Here is a 20,833-nt window from a genome sequence, read left to right on the forward strand (position 1 = left end):
AAAGTACTGGGTGAGGCCCTCTTCGTAGCCTGGCTCATCCCCTGACATGACAGGGGTTGCAGCCTGCAGTGAAGTGTTGGAACATGAGGTACCCAAGGCAGCTGGAGACATCAGTATACTTGTAATTGCTCTATTCAGATCTGGCAAGCCAAGTTTCTTTTTGACTCCAGTAAATCAGGCGAGAGTATGCAGCTCTCCCAGGCCCAATTGCTGGTCTCCTCCTTGCACCCAGGTGCGGTTTAGTGGTGTCAGCCTCAGGTCCACAGCTGAGAAGCTGACGGGGGTCTGGAGGGGCTGACAGCGGGCAGGGAATCCCTCCAGACCCTGCACCCGCAGTAGCCATGACAAGGGCGTCACTTCCTACTGAGCTTTTTATTAGAGCTGTCTCCTGAGACTTCACAGCATAAGTAAACCAGAAGGTTTGAGGTCTAGTTAACTAGCTAGACCTAATAGACAGAAAAGGAAAGCGCTTTGAGCGAAGAAGGTCTTTCCTGTCACTTAGAGGCACTGATAAAGTACCAGCTTTGTTCTGATTTATGACAGTTTTCTTCCTCAGAACACTTTTTGAAAAGCAGTTAAAATAGAAAGCTCTCCAGAATGCTTTTATTATGATTGGGCAGTGTTTTGAGGGGGTTTTTGTATGCCTCATCAACCCCCTGCTGTGATCTCTGAGATCATGATTAAATGGTATTTATATGCTGCAAAAGCATAACTCTTAAAATTAAAGATAACAAATGTGCTTTTATCCCTATGCCTACATAACCCCACTAAAATGACAGTAGAACTCATAGATCTTCAAGGACACAGAGAATGAGATAGATTCCCTGAAGATGTCAACAAAATTCAAAAGATGGAAAGACTTGCTAACCGCAGAGAGAGCTGAAACTCAGGTGCCTGCAGACCTGGAAGCCCATAGAACACAGGAAAGGCGTAGGAATCAGTCACTGGCTACCTCTGAGGGCAGTGGGTCAAAACAGAACAATCCCTTAAGTCCTTTAAAATTGGTTACTGGACCCTCTAGACGCCTTCCCCTGCTTTGCAGAGCCTAGTGACCATATCCCCCATCTTCTGCAGCTCCTCTCAGAGACTTTGGACTTAGGAAATCAGGCTCAGTTGAGACCAGCAGTGGGATTCCCACATTGAAAATAGGCGGGTTAAGTGAAAAGTACACGCATTTCACAATGGGCAGTCTCTTCCTTCTCTCCTCACCCATCTTACTTGAAGTTACTGGAAGAAGAGAAGGCATGGTGTCCAGTACACAGAAATCTAATAGCAGAGAGTCAGAGGGGAACCCCAGGATGATAGTAAAGGGGAAGCCCCAGAACAGCAGCTCTGCAGGAGATAGAAACTGACCAGTTTGTTTGTTTATTATTTTGGTTGTTTTGGGTCTTAGTTGCGGCATGCGGGCTCTTCGTTGGCAGCGCGCAGGCTTCTCTAGTTGCAGCGCGCAGGCTTCTCTAGTTGCAGCGTGCAGGCTCCAGAGCGCACAGGCTCAGTAGTTGTGGTGTGCAGGATAAACTGACCAGTTCAGATTGGAGTGGGAGAGTAGAGGACTCCAAGGATGCTTCCAGCAGTGTCACTGAGAGAATACGTGAAGTGTTGGACCATATGGAGAGGAGATTCCCCATGTGGTGATGAATTAGAGATAGGCTCTTAGAAAATGAAGTCAGCAACAACAAAATGAGGTCATGATTAACATTGGGAAAAACAAAAAGTTCACAAAGCAACTGTGGCCTACTGCACACATAGCTCAGCAGTGAATTACATCTGCCTAGTCATAACAAGGTAGGCACTGAAAATTGATGTACCTCTAAATTGTGATTGTGATATAATTTTAGTGGGAGGATCGAGAGTGGAGGGGGGAGTAAGAGCATACTGTGTGTGTGTGAGAGAGAGAGAGATGGAGGGGGGGAGAGGGAGAGATGGAGAGATGGAGGGGGAGAGAGGGTGAGATGGAGGGGGGCAGAGGGAGAGATGGAGAGAGAGGAGGAGAGAGAGGGGGAGAGAGATAGAGAGGGAGAGGGAGAGATGGAGAGAGAGAGGGGGAGAGAGATGGAGAGAGATGGGGAGAGAGAGGGAGAGATGGAGGGGGGAGAGGGAGAGATGGAGCGGGGGAGAGGGAGAGATGGAGAGATGGAGGGGGGGAGAGGGAGAGATGGAGAGAGAGAGGGAGAGATGGAGGGGGGAGAGGGAGAGATGGAGAGAGAGGGGGAGAGAGATGGAGAGAGAGGGGGAGAGGGAGAGAGATGGAGAGAGAGGGGGGAGAGAGGGGGGGAGAGAGAGAGAGAGGGAGAGAGATGGAGAGGGAGAGGGAGAGATGGAGGTGGGGAGAGGGAGAGATGGAGGTGGGGAGAGGGAGAGATGGAGAGAGAGAGAGAGAGAGAGAGAGAGAGAGAGAGAGAGAGAGATAAATGCTCTTTTCCAGAGCTCCACAGTTGAAAGTCAGTAGTTCATACTGAAAATAGAAAAATAAAAAGGATTTGAAAGAGATTAGCTCTGGATAACAAAACTCTGAAGTAAATAAATCAAAGGATTGTTATTCATTACATGCCTTTTAGTAATTTTGATTATGAAAATGATAAACATATTCCTTTGATAAAAGTTTAAAAATGAACAACAAGGAACATGGACAACATATACAAGTACACATGAGACTGGAATAATTTCCATTGACTAGAATGGTTTGTGTATCTTAACTTTGTGTTTAGCAAATACCAAATAATAGGGACTTCTTTTTTAAAAATTTCATCTTTTCCCAGACACTGTATTCTAGCAGCTATAGGACTAGACAGTGTTCTGCTGCTGGTTGCTGTCAAAGTTTTCAGTCTACAGTGAAAATGTTAGTGAAGGTATGGTCCTTTCTTGGGAAACAGTGCTTTGTCTTGAGGTTGTCCTTGTTAATTATTTTGATAGAATGATGGCAGTAGAAGATAGTGTTTTGTTTTATTTCCTCACGTGACAAAATGAAAATCTGGCAGTTCTAGGTGGGTTCCCAAACCTCTTTTCAAAATTTTCCTATTCATGAAATCCCAAAGCCTGGCAGCCACTGGATTAGATTATTTAATTTAGCTGTATTGATTGTTTTGGATGAAATCTGTTTCCATTTGGTTTGTCTTCATTACTTTGTCTAATGCATGGAAATGACAGAGAACAAATGCCATACCTGATGTTCTCTCTGAATGTCAGAGTCCCCCAGGAATCATTTTTATAAGCCATTTATAAAAAGAACTCTGCATGTTACTCAGCAAGCAGTTTTTTAACTGTGTACATTAACTTTATCATCATGTCCATAATCATTAAATATAATTGATCATTTTCTCAGGTGTTTAAAAACTTACTGCATGTAGTTTACGAGGTCATTTGGAATTTATGTTTTCTTTATGTACTAAAATTATGAAGCTTCCTTTATTATGGTATGTGCCTGCCACTTCCCAACAAGTAAGGCTTACAACAAGAGGGTCTAATAACAGATATGGCAGGTACAATCCAGAATCTTCTTTGAAAATATTGGTTATTGTTATATTTTTCAAAAGTATGGCCCAGCTATCCAAATCCAGACAAGTTTTTGATAGATAAATCAGAGGATTCGCGTATAAGAATTAAAAGCAAAATCAGGAGATGGCTATGAAGGCAATGAATTTGAAAATCACGATGCTTATACAGGTCAGAGAATAGTTACATATGCTGCAGAATAGTTTGGAAGTTAACCTTAACTCTTATGGAGGACGGTGGTGATTTACTAAGACTATCATTACATTAACTTTTTCCAAGCTATCAGGCTCTGACGATTGCTACATTAAATCACATCTACATAATGTTTTTGGTCATTAGTTTTTAATGCCCACATTTGTTTGAAGATGAAGATCTTTTCAGAATATATGTTGTAATCTTTCCATTGGTACTTCAGTGAATTCCTCTTCTACCTGAGATACATATCCTCTTCCCAGGAGGGTTTTGAGGTAGTCGCAGCAAGTCCATCTTGGGAAGGACAAGAGGTGTAAAGCAGTGAATAAAAACCTGAGCTCTGGAGGCAGATGGTCCTATGTGTGAGTTGAAGTTTTGCCACTGGAACTCTGTCACTGGGGAGAGTTGCCAGATTTAGCAAATAAAAATACAAAACACCCAGTTAAGCTTGAATTTCAGGTAAGTAATAAATAATGTTTAGTATAAGTATGCCTCATGCAAAGTTGGGGGCTGGTAATACCTATGCTTGAAAAAAGTTAGTCATTGTTTATCTGAAGTTCACATTTAACTGGCCTCCTGCATTTGATCTGGTACCCTACAACCTGCAGCAAGTAACAATCTGCCTACTCTATAGCTTTGAGATCAGTGAGATGGAATAAGTCATACTTATTTCATAGGTTGTAGAGAGTTAAATGAAATAGTACATATAAGTGCTCAGCATGTAGCAGCTCAATAAATGTTACCTGTATGGATCATATCTTCTCAGTTGTCAGACACCCAGCCTGGCATGTCCTAAAGCGCGACTGTAGCTGCAAACAGTTTTAGCCATCCAGGTTGGAGTTCTCTTGGGAGAATAGTATACTAGTCTGAGTGGTCAGAGGCGTGTACTCTTATTGTTGTAGGTTTTAGAGGGAAAATTATATAACAGATTCAAGCTCCTCTGCCCCGAAGTGAAGACAGGAAGTGAAAGCCTAGATTTTTCAAGGGAAAAAAAGTCAAGGAAAAAATGTGAAAGGCTTTGGTATCAAACTGCCTATGATTCCTTTTTGAGATCTCCCACCTAATAACACTCTCTTTACCCTCTCTCACCCCCATTTTCCTCATCTGTAAAATGGGAATAATACCCATGGGTGGTGGTGAAGAGGGAACAATGTCATACATGTACAGGTCCCGGCACTTGTTAACTACTCAGTAAATGTTAGTTGTTGACATGTTTGTCTATAATGCCAAGCTGCCAATTTGATTCAAAATAAGTGATTCTCCCCAGGCCCAGCATGCTTGGCATGGGGAATGGAATGGATGGATTCTGGATGTTTACTTCAAGTGTCCTGTAAAGTCTTGAGTAGGACAAGCATGGGCTGTATGTAACAATAGTACCTTTCATTCATGTGTTGCTTTACAAAGTACAGATGTTTTCATATTGACAATTTGATTTCATCCTCACGATTCTATGAGGTAGATTGTTGTTATCTTATCTTTACTGATGAAGCAACCAAAGGCTAGTGTTAAGTGGCCTAAAGTCACATGGCTGATGGAAGGGGCAGGTTCGATACAAGTGAACTGATTTCTAGTCCACCGTTCTTTGTTCTGTGCTGTGGCCTCCCTGATGGGAGTCATGGTGTCAGGGTCATCATCACCGAGGTCTTTGTCTTCTCAACACCTGTTTCTTTAAAACATGCCGTGGTCAAGACAATTTATGAGGTATCGTGGGGACTAAGGAGAGGCAGAGTCTTGATCACATGTGTGAGGAGTTTAAAACATAGTATCTAGATTTTTAGTTGAAGAAGTGAAGCATTTGTGGTGTGGTAAACATTCAAATGGTACAGAAGGTTATCCATAGAAAATTCTCTCTACCACTCCATTCCCCCAGTTGCCTTCTACAAAGGAAATCTCACCAGTGGTTTCTTCTGTATCCTTTCAGAGATGTAGTGAGAGCAAACGTAGATACATTTTTTCCACAAGGTAGGAACATACTAAACAGACTGTTTTGCACCTTACTTTTCCCCTTTAATCGCATATTCTAATATAGCTACCCCAGTTTTAGCTTAAATGACTTTAAATACTAACGGAGAGCAATCTGTCTCTGGTGCCACTGTTGAAACTGTCTTACCCAATTTTTTATTTGTGCTTGAGGTATGGGAAAATGGGCCATCCTTCTCCCACAATTTAGGAAAATGGTCTGATACATCCCCAGTCTGCACTGCTGCCCCCCCAAGCCCGGTCACACCACCCCTCACCAGACACCGCCAGTCTCGATGCAGCTTCCCTTGCTCTCTTCCAATCCTTTCTCCACTTGGTGGCCAGGGCGACCTTCAAGTACATGAATTAGAGCAGGTCACTCTACTGCTAAAATCCTCCAGTGGTTACCCAACACACGTGGAATTAACCCTTGTTTCCCGGTCAAAAACCCTGTGTGACGTGGTTACCTCTTTGTCCTTGTCAGGACCCACGTCTCAAGCCACCATGCTCTAGCCATGGTGGCCTTGTTTGTTTCTCAGACCCACCAGGCTCAGTTATGCCAGGAGCTCTTTCCCTTTATCTTCCTATGGCTGTCGCTTACACCCTAAATTTCCTTGCAGAGAGGCTTTTTCAACCATCCAGTCTAAAGCTACTTTTTGAGTTATTGTTACCTTATTTTAGTTACCTTATAATAATTATTTGGCAGCCTCCCAGAAAATGAATAATCTTTATTTGTTTTCTTATTCTTTTACTGTCTGTTTCTACCCCCACTAAATCTAAGTTCTATGCCTGTGTTGTTCACCACTGGGCTTTCAATGCCTGTATGAGTACCTGACAACCTGCCCACCTGACAGGTAGTAGAGACTCAGTTGACTGAATGTATGAATGAATGAGTGAATAGTTTTAAGAGATTTATTTATACAATATCGTTACAGTTGTTACAACTGTTATGTTATACTATACTGTTCATGTCCCAAACATGAACTAGTCTTCTAATAGTTATAAAAAAATACTATTCTGTATAAGTACTTATACTGTATACAGTACTATTATAGAAAGAAATGCAATCTTATCATATTGTTTATCAGTTATAAAAAATACTTTCCCCTGACCTATCAGCCTATGTTAGGATAAAATATTTGTTGTGGTTACTGTATGCTAGAGCAATACAGTGAGTCAAGCAGGCATGTCACATAGGCAGTTGGAGCACACAGGTGACAGAGATGCATGACAGGTTAAATGAGAATGGAATGAATAACCGTCAGCGCAGGTACACTGTTTTTTCAGGTAAGAACTCAGGATTGTGGATATCTTTCCTTGTGAAAACATTACTTTTAAATAAACTAAATAACAAGTCCTGAGCTGATATAACAGAAAGTAAAAGGCAAAGAAATGGAAGAATCTGAATAGCGTTGTTTGTTTTTAAATTTGTAAACTAGCGTCTAGTAAGTTTTTAACAACAAAGCATTTATTGAAGTTGTAAAATCTATTGCTCAATCTATGTTAACTTAAAACATTTTATATATACTGTGTATATACTATGTTATAGTATGTTATATATGTCAGTATTGCATCAGCGTTAAGGCAGACTTTACAAGCACAGCCTTTGGCTTCAGACAGACCTGTCTTCAGATCCCCAGCTCTGCTCTATGACCTTTGGCAGATTACTTAACCTTTATGAGCATTAGGTATGTCATTTCTAAAGCAGGGATAATAATACCTCATTCATACAGTTGCTGTGAGGACTCAGTGAGATTAAATAGAAATAACTCTCTTAGCACGATGCCTCACATAGTGTGGCCTCATAGATGACTATATTATTATCTATCATCAGTGGAATATCAGCCATTGAGAAATGGCTAGAGCATCATCACAGAGTTAGAGAAATCTCATCAAGTGAAACATCCAATATCCAGAAGTGTTAAGTCTCTAAATCATAAACCAGGAAGTTTTGCTGTATCTATTCTCTATTTGGGATTCTCATTGTTCTTTCCCAACAGTTTTCTGATAACTTCATTCTAATCAGAATTTCAACCCTGATGTCCTGTTGGATAACAGATGTGTTTAGTTTGGCCCACAGTGGGTTTTTTGTTTGTTTGTTTTTGTTGCTCTTTTTGTTGCCACACTTGAAAATTTGTGAACCTTGAGTAATTTGTACTTCTGAAAAATAATAAGAGCTAGGCATAGTGAATCCACACTCCCACCTGATTGAAATCAGGCTACAGCTGAGTGTCACCCGCCCCTCTAGATCAGGCTTTCTCTAATTCCCAAGAGTATCTCCCTGGCTACTGTACTCAGCTATGTTACCTGCCTGCTGATGAGTCTTAGTCAGTTTTTTGATATTGGACCAGCATTTAGACTTGATATTCAAATCAACTCATTAGGATATGTTTACAGGTTTTTTTAAATTGAGGTATAATTGGCATATAACATTATGTTAGTTTCAGCATACAACATAATGATTTGATCTTTGTATACATTGTGAAATGATCACCCCATAAGTCTAGTTAACACCCATCACCTTACATAGTTACAAAAAATTTTTTTCTTGTGATGAGGACTTTTAAGATCTCTGTTAACAGCTTTCAAATATGCAGCACAGTACTGTTAACTATAGTTACCATGCTGCACATTACATCCCCATGACTTATTTATCTTGTGATTGGAATGTTGTACCTTTTAACCCCCTTTGCTCATTTCTCCCACTCCCCCATCCCTACCCCACCCCTCTGGCAACCCCACCAATCTTTTCTCTATATGAGCTTGGGGTTTTTGTGTGTGTCTTGTTTTAGATTCCACGTATATGAGATCACATGGTATTTATCTTTTCCTTCTGACCTATTTCACTTCGCATAATACTCAGAAGCTTCATCCATCTTATTGCAAATGGCGAGATTTCATTTTTTATGGGTGAATAATTTTCCTTTGCGTGTGTGTGTGTGTATTTGTGTATATGTGTGCATGTGTGTATGTGTGTGTGTGTGTGTATGGGTGTGGAGAGAGAGAAAGAGAGAGAGAGAGGAAGCAGTTTATCCATTCATGGACACGTACATTGTTTCCATATCTTGGATATTACAAATAAAGTAATGCTGCAGTGCATGTAGGAGTCCATATGTCTTTTCAGTATATGTTAAAATTAGCGTTTTTGTTTCCTTCAGTAAATACCCAGAAGTGGGACCGCAGGATCATATGGCAGTTCTAGTTTTAATTTCTGTGAGAAACTCCATACTGTTCTCCATAGTGGCTGCACCAATTTACATTCCCACCAACAGTGCATAGGGGGTCCCTTTTCTCCGCATCCTGGCCAACACTTGGTATTTCTTGTCTTTTTGATAACAGCCATTCTGACAGGTGTGAGGTGGTGTCTCATTTGGTTTTGATTTGCATTTCCTTGATGATTAGTGATGTTGAGTATATTTTCATTTGCCTATTGGCCATCTGTATGTCTTCTTTGAAAAAATGTCTCTTCAGATCCCTTGCCCATATTTTAATTGAGTTTGCTTGTTTGTTTTTTGTGATCAAGTTGTGAGTTCTTTGTATATTTTGGATATTAACCCCTTATCAGACATATTGTTTGCAAATACTTTTTCTCATTCAGTTCACTGCTTTTTCATTCTGTTGATGATTTCCTTTGCTGTGCAGAAGCCTTTTAGTTTGAGCAGTCTCATTTATTTTTGCTTTTGTTGCCTTTGCTTTTTGTGTCAAATCCAAAAACTCATCACCAAGACCAATGTCAGGGAGTTTACTGCCTATGTTTTCTTCTAGGAGTTTTATGGTTTCAGGTCTTACATTCAATTCTTTAATCCATTTTGAGTTAAATTTTGTATATGGTGTAAGATAGTGGTCCAGTTCCATTCTTTTGCATGTGGCTGTTCAGTTTTCCTAACACCATTTATTAAAGAGACTTTCCTTTCCCCGTTGTATAGTCAGGGCTCCTTTGTCATAAATCAATTGACCATATATGTGTGGACTTATTTCTGGCTCTCTCTTCTGTTCCATTGATCTGCATGTCTGTTTTTATGTCACTATCATACTGTTTTGATTACTATAGTTTTGTAATATATTTTGAAATCAGGGAGTGTAATACCTCTAGCTTTTTTTGTCCTTTCTCAAAATTGCTTTTGCTATCCAGGGTCTTTTGTGCCTCCACACAAATTTTAGGATTGTTTTCTTCTATTTCTGTGAAAAAAATGCCACTGGAATTTTGATAGGGAGTGCATTGAATCTGTAGATTGCTTTGGGTAATATAGGACATTTTAATGATATTAATTCTTCCAATTCAGGAACACAGAATATCTTTCCATTTATTTGGTCATCTTCAATGTTTTTCATCAGTGTCTTATAATTTTCAGTGCATAGGTTTTTCACTTCCTTTATTAAATTTATTCCTACATATTTTATTCTTGTTGATGAAATTATAAATGGGATTGTTTTCTTCATTTCTCTTTCTGATAGTTCATTATTAGTGTATAGAAATCAACAGATTTCTGTATATTGATTTCATATCCTGCAACTTAATTGAATTTTTAAGTTAGTTTCAGAAGTTATTTTTTGTGGAGTCTGAGTTTTTCTATACATAATATCATGTCATCTCCAAATAGTGACAATTTTACTTCTTCTTTTCCAATTTGAATGCCTTTTATTTCCCTCTCTTGCCTAATCGCTCTGGCCAGGATTTCCAATACTATGTTGAATAAAAGCAGTGAGAATGGGCATCCTTGTCTTGCTCCTGACATTAGAGCAGAAGCTTTCAGTTTTTTAATGTAAATTGATGCAGGCACTTTGGGTGTTAGCTGTGGGCTTCTCATATATGGCTTTTATTGTGTTGAGGGATATGTTTACAGTATTAACAAGGAGAAAAAAATTCTACTTAAGTTTTGCTCAAAAAGGAGCTTAGTACAAATATCAAATCATTATATTGTGCACCTGAACCTAATATAATGTTATATGTCAGTCATGCCTCAATTTAGAAAAAGGAACTTAGTGGCTATTTTGTATTTAAATACATTTACATTTTGAATAATGTTATTTGAAATAGCATCGTTAGGAAAGTTTCCTTAAGACACAGCAGCCAGTCAAATGGAAGGTAATCATAAGGTGTAGAAAAGGCACTTTAGGAGGAATATGCTCTGTAGAAATACTCATGACACCTTATTGACCAATTCTACCCTCAGAATGAATGAAATGAAACAATATGTGTGTGTGTGTGTGTGTGTGTGTGTGTATATATATATATATATATATATATATATATATATACACGTAATAGTTTGGAGTACTGTGTCAGCACAAATGGTAATAAAGGGAACATTTTTGTTCCCTTTCAGGTTTGGTTGAGTGCACCTCCAGAACTGCTCACCAAATCTTTTGGTAGGTGTGCATATTTAGTATTATCTTTGGCTGCATCTTCCCCCCTTTGGTGATAAGGAAGGGTGGTTCCTATTTTAGCTCACAAAGATACATTTGACAGTAGGCAATCAGGTGAGCCCCACTTGCTGTTCCTCCCCCTTAGGGAATAATCAGTCTTCCTCCCTCTTTCCCTTTTTCTTTTTTTTTTTTTTTTTTTTTGCAGTACGCGGGCCTCTCACTCCTGTGGCCTCACCTGTCGCAGAGCACAGGCTCCGGACGTGCATGCTCAGCGGCCATGGCTCACAGGCCTAGCCGCTCCGTGGCATGTGGGATCCTCCCGGACCTGGGCACGAGCCCGTGTCCCCTGCATCAGCAGGCGGACTCTCAACCACTGCGCCACCAGGGAAGCCCCCTTTTTCATTTTTATATGTGCAATTTAAAAATTACTTTTATTTCCTAATTTATAGAGTCATACCTGGGATTTGGGAGCAAATAGTGATGCTGCTAATCAATAACCATGGGGAAAAATAAGTGAGGGACACAGGAAAAGGGAGTAGGGACTAGGGAAAGAAGTAGTTTGAGAGTTTGACCAGGTGATTTCTAAGATCCTTTTGAAGTGGAATCATAGAATGGTAGGTCTGGAAGGGGGTCAAAAAAGGTAACCTTATGCAACCCTTTCATAGCACATATTTAGAAAATGAAGGCCAGGTAAATGAAATTATTTGTCTTGAAAGGGCAAGTTCATGATTGTCGAACCCCCTCCTCCCCTCAAATTCTTAGATCCTGAGACTGGATCTGTTCTCTCTTCTATTAAATATTTCTCTAAAAATTACTTGTAATATGATGTCACATATTAGATACTATGTGTGAAAGTGTCTTGCACATTGATGGCAGAAAATAAAAAGTTGATTCTGCTAGCTAATTCTCCATTAGGTCAAGTTCAGTCAGGATTAGCAGTACGTTTTGTTATACTTACATAAGAGGCCCCAGAAGGCAGAGTGGATTCTTCTACACCTAGCATAATGCCACTATGGCCTATAGATGTACTCACAAGTGTTTGTTATGTGATGAATCATGCATATTAATTGTACTTCAGATTCCCTTTCAGTAAGGCGAGTGCTTTTATGTTACTGTCGTGGTACCTGTTATGGTTTGGCGTTGGCTCATCTCCGCAGTAGAGTCAGACACTTAATGGTTAGATGTTTCTGCCATTGCTGGCTGGGTTTGTAAGTGCGCCACAACCTGTGGTAAGTTAACACTCCAGGACATAAATTTTGACCCTGTTTACATGGTGACTGGATCCAAAAAACAGATCTGACTATAGATGTGGGAAAAAGCCAAACTCAGAATAAGTTATTTATATTGAGCATGCTTTTGTCACCCTGAATGAGAGCTAAAGAGAGGAATGCCTGCAAGGTTGCTTGTTAATATGTGTTCTTTAATGTCGTGTTCTTTAAACTTGGGTACATGAAAACTTTCCACTGGATACAGGAATCGGTTTCCAGAAACTCATCTTTTATATGTTTTTCTCCCTAAAATGGATCTACCTATGAATACTCTTGTGGTCACAGTTTCAGGCTGTTTATCCTTTTTTACTTCTGGTTGACAATTGCCTTCTGCCACTTAAGAAAAAGAAAAAAAGAAGGCGGCGGCACAGTTCTCACCCATAACTTGATTTGGTATGTTGCACGGGTGTAGCAACTTCCACGGGTAGAAGGGCAAACAAAGAGTCAATTCTAAATATTGGTTTTAGGGAAGCTCTCTTTAATGAGGTAGTAATGCAGTTTCTCAATATTATTTTAAGGTATAAGGAAGAAAATAAAAGTTGAGGGCCATTGCTTTAAGATATTTTGAGTTTTTCTAACCAATTTGAAATTCATATGGTAACTAGATTTATTAATTTTTTTAAATAAACTTATTTTTATTTTTGGCTGTGTTGGGTCGTCGTTCCTGCGTGTGGCCTCTCTCTAGTTGCAGCGAGCGGGGGCTACTCTTCGTTGTGGTGCACGGGCTTCTCATTGCGGTGGCTTCTCTTGTTGCAGAGCACCGGCTCTAGGCGCACGTGCTCATTAGTTGTGGCTTGCTGGCTCCAGAGCGCACGCTCAGTAGTTGCAGCTCACGGGCTTAGCTGCTTCGTGGCATGGGGGATCTTCCCGGACCAGGGCTCAAACTCGTGTCCCCTGCACTGCCAGGCGGATTCTTAACCACTGCGCCACCAAGGAAGCCCCTAGATTTATTAATTTTTAACCAATGTCTTTTTCAAACACAGTCTTTCTCTGATAACATTTTCCAGAGTGTTGCATATTTAGTTCTATACTTAGAAGTCTGCTTGATCTGAATATCTGCATGAAGCAGCGTTGCGCTTGAACAAGGTAGCCATGGTGTTGATGGTGTCATAATTCTTGGGTACAGATTTCACTGTGGTCACTGTCAGTCTCACGAAGGGAAACTGGAAGTTGTGTTATCCCCTATACTTTTCCTAGTAATTCAAGGAGCACAGAGAAAGAAAAATCATTGGAGTTGAGAGATGATTGAACAAAAATACACGAATTTCATAGATTGCAAAATGTGCTTCTGGAGAGAAAGAGACTCATGGTTACCTGATGCATGGTAATAGGGAAAGCTTCAGAGAACCGTGTGTGGGCTGTCAAAGATGGTGCTAAGCTTTGAATAAAATTGCATTTTATCATCTCGATGAGAAGCTATTAAAAGTTGAAGAACAAAGACTTAAAAGTAAATTTAGACCAAGATACCTTGCTCTCTGTAATTTAAGCAAGTTACTTTGCTTTCTCATTCTTAAGACTGATGAACTTCAACTTTGAGGAATCATTCTGTCCTCTTTAGTCTCAGTGGAGGTATTTGATTATTGTCTAGTTCCTGGGTTAAGTTGCAGGAATTTCAGTTTGAAGAAGACAGGTAACCTCACAAAGCAGTGATTTTTAACCAAGGGCTTGTATCAGAGTTATGTGTGGATCATTTGGAAATATTCATGTTTAGGTTCCTAATCTGTGAATCTGATTCAGTAGATCTGGGATGGGACTCAGTGATCAATATTTTAAAAAGTTCATTGGCTCATTCTGGCACATACCCTCATACTTTCAGTTGAGAGCACTCTGGTAGACAACTGTGTTTTACCTGGGGACTGACTCTGGAAAAGTTTCTGGAAGTCAACCTGTGGGTATGATAATTCTTTATTCAGATATCTGTCTTCCATTTATACCTCGTGTGTTTATTTCCTAGGGCTGCTGCAACAAATTACCACAAACTTGGTGTTCTAGAACAACAGGAATTTATTCTCTCACAACTTTGGGGGCCAGACATCTGAAATCAAGGTGTGGAGAGTGCTGCGCTCCTCTAGAGGGTCTAGGGGAGGATGTCTTCCCTGGTTCTTCCAACCTCTTGTGGTTGCCAGCATTCCTTGGGGTGTGTCTGTATCACTTCAGTTTCTCTGTCCATCTTCCTGTTACCTTCTCTTCTGTCTTTGTTAAATCTCCCTCTGCTGCCTTCTTATAGAGACACCACTCAGCCCAGATGTTCTCTCCCATTCAAGATCATTAACTTAATTGTGTTTGCAAACTTTTTGTGGAATGCAGAAACATTTGCAGGTTCTGGGGTTTAGGACCTGGATGTCTTTTGGGGGTCCATTATTTAACCTGAGATAGCTGGCTATCACCTCACTGCATATAATTTATATGGGCTGCTCTGGCCCATTGAGATTGATTTGGTCCCTTTCCCCACTTGTCTCCAGCTACCAATTCATGGCCACAGGGAAATGGAAGCCTTCTGTGACAGTGTTTACCCACAAATCTTGCTTTCTTGGACCTAGATCAGATAACCCCTCACATAGCTAGAGATAAATTATTTTACTAAGTTGTCAAATACACCTCCATTTCAGCCATTTGTATGGCAAATACCTTTGGTCATAAGTGGAGTGGGGGTATACGATCAGTGCAGCAAACCATCATCCTCACTGATGAAGGCATCCCAAGCATATGTCCCAGCAACAGTGGCTCTCGTTTAAAGCTCATCTTTAAGAAGAGAATATCACAGTGACCAGCATTACATGACTCGATTCCAGGAGAGGCACGAGCCTTCTTCCCTTTCACGTGAGCCTTGACCTAAGCCAGGCATTTACGATGCTGTCAAGTTTGGTTTTAGGAGAGAGAATGTAGTTAGCTGTAGTTAGCTGATAGGAAAGAATTTAGGTAGTTGAAAGGATAGAATGTACTTAGTTGAATGTAGTCACTTGATTTCTGAGAGAAATGTAATTTCTGAGTCAAACTTTATGAAAACTAGCTATAGCACCTTAAGAGAATTTTCTAAACACGGGGCTTCATTTTCCCCATCTACAAAAGGAAGAATTTATTTCATGACCTTTAAGGCCCCTTTCAGCTCTGAAATTCCATTTTGTTGTTTCTTGAGTTTTAACAGTTTGTCCTAAAAACACTATTACTAAAAGGCTTGTTCTTGTGCCATTAGTAGGCAGGTGCAAGATTGGTAGTAAAGATGATTTTAACCTGGAGCTTCCTTGATTGTGTGGTAGAAATGTATGTAAAAGTATTTTGAATGGAACAATTGATAGAAAAAATTTGGCATTCCTAGGATTCTGACTTGGGCATGTTTTATATCACCATAAACTACCCATCCTTGGGCTTTATGTGTAGTGTTTCTGTACTCCAGTAATTAAATGTTTTATATCAACGGGGTTTACTACGATTGAGAGTACACTTTCACTATTGGGCCTTCATGTACTAGTTAGTTGCTTTTTACGGAGTTTGTGATGCTTTGTGACACATGAATCTGAACTTCACAGGAGTTCACATGGGCCGAAGATAAACCCTTAGGTTCAGCCACATTTAAGGGATAAGATGAGGAAGATATGAGTAAGGAGAAGGATTGTCAAAGGAGATAGGAGAAAATTCAGGAAACTATGTATTGTGTCACAGAAAATAAGGAAGAATATATTCAATGTTTGAGAGTATTCAATGCTGCTGAAGGTGAAGAGATACAGAACACTAGAGTGGCCTTGAACGAGGAAAGCTGATGAATTTGTTCTGATAAGTTTTAATGGAGGAACAGGGATGGAAACTAGATTGAAGAGAATAGATCAAGCGGAGATAAGAATTGCTGAAACTTCTCTCAGGAGAGGTTCTGAGGAGCAAAGCGTGGCAACTAAATTGCAGAGATGGGGTTTGGAGAGACCTGCACAGGTTTGAAAGCTGATAGAGAGGAGCAGGTAAAGGAAGAGCTGTTACCCCAGAAAGGGAAGGTCAGGACCTGTGTTAGAGGCTTAGCCTGGCAGGCATATACCACTCCTTCCCTTCCTGTCAGAAAGGAGGAAAGAACAGATGCCAATGTACAGGTACATTTTAGGGAAAATGGCAAAAAAGTTAAAAGAGACTCATGAATGAATGCTCTGCGGAAGTGTGAGATGTTAGTGTGTACTGTTGTTAATGTTCTCTATTAATGTTGAATTAGTCACCTACCAGGAGCTCAGGAGGTCTGCACTTGCAGCCAGTCAGTGCCACCCCTCTATAATAGATATCCCAGCCCCCTTGACTGCAGGGAAGGGCCGAATCATAACTCCTCATCTCCCAGGCACATGGATTGATCAGTGGGGAGGACAGGTGACCTACATCATACCAGTTGGAATCTTTTCAAACTGGAGCTGGGAGAAAAGAACTGTGCGTTTCTCTTATTCAGAGATACAAAGATGTGAATGGGTGCCGTTGATATGGACATGTTTATTGTTTCTTGTGTAGCAAAGAAACAGGGAGTGGGGATGTTTGGGATGGAAAGAGAAGAGTTGAAAGTAGAGGCGGCAGAGTTTATGTTTTTTTCCCAATTTTATTGAGAAATGGTTGACAAGGGGGTAGAACTTTAAATTCCTGTGTCCCTGTGGCCTGCTCCATCTGGATCTTTTTTATGGTTTGGCTACATAAACGTTAAGTCCCCCTTACCCTTAAGGTAGAGTTTAGATTTTTGAATTTGAAACTAAAGAAACCTTAACTAATATAATGTGAAGTCAGAATAGGATTGATCAAGAGTTACAGTGTTTCTTTTCAGGTACAACAGAAAGGCCATGGGACAAAGAAGTGGAAAGTACCATCAAGACTGGTTGAGGGCTTCTCTGGTGGCGCAGTGGTTGAGAGTCCATCTGCCGATGCAGCGGACACGGGTTCGTGCCCCGGTCCGGGAGGATCCCACGTGCTGCGGAGCGGCTAGACACGTGAGCCATGGCCGCTGAGCCTGCGCGTCCGGAGCCTGTGCTCCGCGACGGTAGAGGCCACAACAGTGAGAGGCCCACGTACCGAAAAAAAAAAAAACAAAAGACTGGTTGAGGTGATGGACTGCCTGGGAAAGGATGTGAGGACTGTTGGCTGGAGATGAGGGGGAATCAAGGGACTTCAGTTCCTAACGAAGTGAAGTAGATACAAGGGTAGGCAGTTGTGATCAGGGTATATGAGTGTTGGATGCATTTGCAAAGCAAATTTTCCTTTTTTAAGAGAAATAATGGACTATCATAAAGCACTAAAAAGATTCAGAAAAATCCCTTTGTAATTTTTTCATTGAAAAGGATAAGGCTAACATCCCATGTTTAGATTTGTTGCATTATCATTTACACAAAGAGGACTTGACCTACAATATAGCAAGTTTGTTGAATTTTACAAGACCCTTTATAATAGAGTTTGTTGTGTGATGTGCAGCTGACAGGGAAACAAGAATCTTCTCATTTGAAACTCAGTTCTTTCTTCAAGAAAATATTCTCACAGGCAAAAAATTTGAAAAAAAATTTGATCTAGGGCAGAATTGAATTTATTGGAAAATTTCTAGTTGCTTAGATATCATTTTCTACCTTTATGAACAGGTAGTTTTTTAATCTTTACCATATTGTTAAATTACTCTGGTTAGTATTGAGTGTGATAGTGTATAAAAAACCTTTAATGGTCTGTCTCTTCTGAAAAGCCCACTATTACTTGTGGGTTCAGGACGGCTCCTGCAAGGAATAGAATTAATGTAAAGACGCTTATCAGCAAGAGTCTCCTGAGGCTGGAGCTAGACATTGACTCTGCACTTCTGTACATGCAGACTCAAGAGACATTAGCTATATAATAGGTTGTCCTAGTTCTTGAGTGAATCTGAGTTCTTCGAAAAGAACATCCAATTTATAGCATGGTCTTTGTGCCTTGATTTACCCCTTATTTTCTTTTGATGTTTTACCATTCCTGTATTTGAGGACACGTTTTACCATACCCTGATAATGATGAAATGTGTCCTAAATTTTATTAGCTCCCATAATTATACAGTAGGTAAACTGACTACTGTAGCCACACTGAAGAACTCCCATGGAGTCTGTCAAGACACTGGCTAAGGATACATGTATCGCATCTTAAATAATATAAAATCTGTAACTAAGCATCTTTGTCCTGAATGGGGATGTGCTTTGCTAGAAAGGGAGTTCACTAGCTGGATGCAGTCTTTTTGATCACACACATGTAGACTTCCTCTCACACTTAGAAGATAGATCTACAAGGCAGTTCTGCCTCTGCTCTGCTGTGCTGCCTGGGAAATGTTATGAGCTTACCATTTCCTCATGTGGAAGATGAGGGGTTGGATGGCATCTGGTCCCCCTTTTCCCATCTCAGAGTGAATGAGATGAGTCTCATAAGTCCAAATCCTTCTTTAAAGAAAAATGTTCCAACTGCATCATGTTATTAGACACATAGTCCTCTCTTCAACGCAATTTGCTGTTATATCTTAGAGATGCACTTGTGTTTTCTTTATAACATCTCACTCAAAAGTAAGAAACTAGAGGTGTGGGTACATTTTCTTGGATTAGCTGTAGTGGAACAACGTGATTACAAGGAGCTTACACGTGACGCCAGAGCTGGGAGGTGTGGTGGGGCAGTCTTCTGCTGCCTGGACGGAGCCTTGGAGGCTCCAAGGAAGCTTTCTGTCTGCTGCACCACCGCACCCGCCAGTGCGACACTCACCAACTGTAAAGCAGAGTCAGGAGGTGGGACCCATAACAGCTGCTTAATCCATTCCTCTGTCCGTGGACACCTAGCTTGCTTCCAGGACTATTGTGGCTATTGTGAATAGTGCTGCAGTGAACACTGGAGTGCATGTGGCTTTTTTTTTTTTTAATTTTTTTTAACATCTCTATTGGAGTATAATTGCTTTACAATAGTGTGTTAGTTTCTGCTGTATAACACAGTGAATCAGCTGTACATATACATATATCCCCATATCCCCTGCCTCTTGCGTCTCCCTCCCACCCTCCCTATCCCACCCCTCTAGGTGGTCACAGAGCACCGAGCTGATCTCCCTGTGCTATGCAGCTGCTTCCCACTAGCTATCTGTTTTACATTTGGTAGTGTATATAAGTCCATGCCACTCTCTCACTTTGTCCCAGCTTACCCTTCCCCCTCCCCATGTCCTCAAGTCCATTTTCTACGTCTGCATCTTTATTCCTGTCCTGCCCCTAGGGTCTTCAGAACCATTTTTTTTTTCCTTTAGATTCCATATATATGTGTTAGCATACAGTATTTGTTTTTCTCTTTCTGACTTACTTGACTCTGTATGACAGACTCTGGGTCCATCCACCTCACTACAAATAACTCAATTTCATTTCTTTTTATGGCTGAGTAATATTCCATTGTATATATGTGCCACATCTTCTTTATCCATTCATCTGTCGGTGGACATTTAGGTTGCTTCCATGTTCTGGCTATTGTAAATAGTGCTGCAGTGAACATTTTGGTAAATGACTCTTTCTGAATTATGGTCTTCTCAGGGTATATGCCAAGTAGTGGGATTGCTGGGTCGTATGGTAGTTCTATTTTTAGTTTTTTAAGGAAACTCTGTACTGTTCCCCATAGTGGCTGTATCAATTTACGTTCCCACCAACAGTGCAAGAGGGTTCCCTTTTCTCCACACCCTCTCCAGCATTTAATGTTTGTAGATTTTTTGATGATGGCCATTCTGATACAATGGAATATTACGCAGCCATAAAAGGAATGAAATTGGGTCATTTGTAGAGACGTGGATGAACCTAGAGACTGTCATACAGAGTGAAGTCAGAAGGAGAAAAACAAATATCGTATATTAACGCATATATGTGGAATCTAAAAGAGTGGTACAGATGAACCTATTTGCAAAGCAGAAATAAGAGACACAGATGTAGAAAACAAACATATGGACCCCGAGGGCGGGAAAGGAGGGTGGGATGAATTGGGAGATTGGGATTGACATATATACACTACTGTGTACAAAATAGGTAACTAATGAGAATGTGCTGTACAGCACAGGGAACTCAGTGCTCTGTGGTGATCTAAATGAGAAGGAAATCCAACAAAGAGGGCATATACATGTACATATAGCTGATTCACTTGACTGTACAGCAGAAACTAACACACCATTGTAAAGCAACTTTATCCCAATAAAAAAACAAAACAAAAAGCTGTTTAAGTCATTGGCATACAAACTCTGAAATTATTCTGTGATAGTCTCCCAAAATTGGGCTTCATTCTCCCTTCCATGTATCTTACTCATTAAGTTGTTATGAAAACAGTTATATTTATTCCATTAATGAAAAGGTATGAATATTGACATTTCCAAAGCAATGAAACTATAAGACCATATTTTGAATAAGAAAAATAGAGTACATGGTCTAATTTTAATCATGTCCTATATTTTACTGTGGTAAAATGTAGTACAGTGTTGTGTGTCTTACAAATGACATTTTTTACTTCATGAAAAGTCTCTCTCTTTCACAGAGCTCTACCTGCCCTGTGCTCCTTAGCCTCACCTGTGTTTTCTTCATTTCTGCAGTACCAAT

At 40.4% G+C, this 20,833-nt stretch overlaps 1 protein-coding gene across 2 annotated transcripts in view; it reads left to right on the forward strand.

Moving 5' to 3' along the window:
- The window catches only part of PSD3 (pleckstrin and Sec7 domain containing 3), a 584,040-nt gene that overhangs the window by 396,855 nt on the left and 166,352 nt on the right, over positions 1 to 20,833 (forward strand). The window lies entirely within an intron of this gene.

This window comes from Phocoena sinus, chromosome 21 (assembly GCF_008692025.1).
Source record: "Phocoena sinus isolate mPhoSin1 chromosome 21, mPhoSin1.pri, whole genome shotgun sequence".
In the NCBI taxonomy this organism is placed as follows: domain Eukaryota; kingdom Metazoa; phylum Chordata; class Mammalia; order Artiodactyla; family Phocoenidae; genus Phocoena; species Phocoena sinus.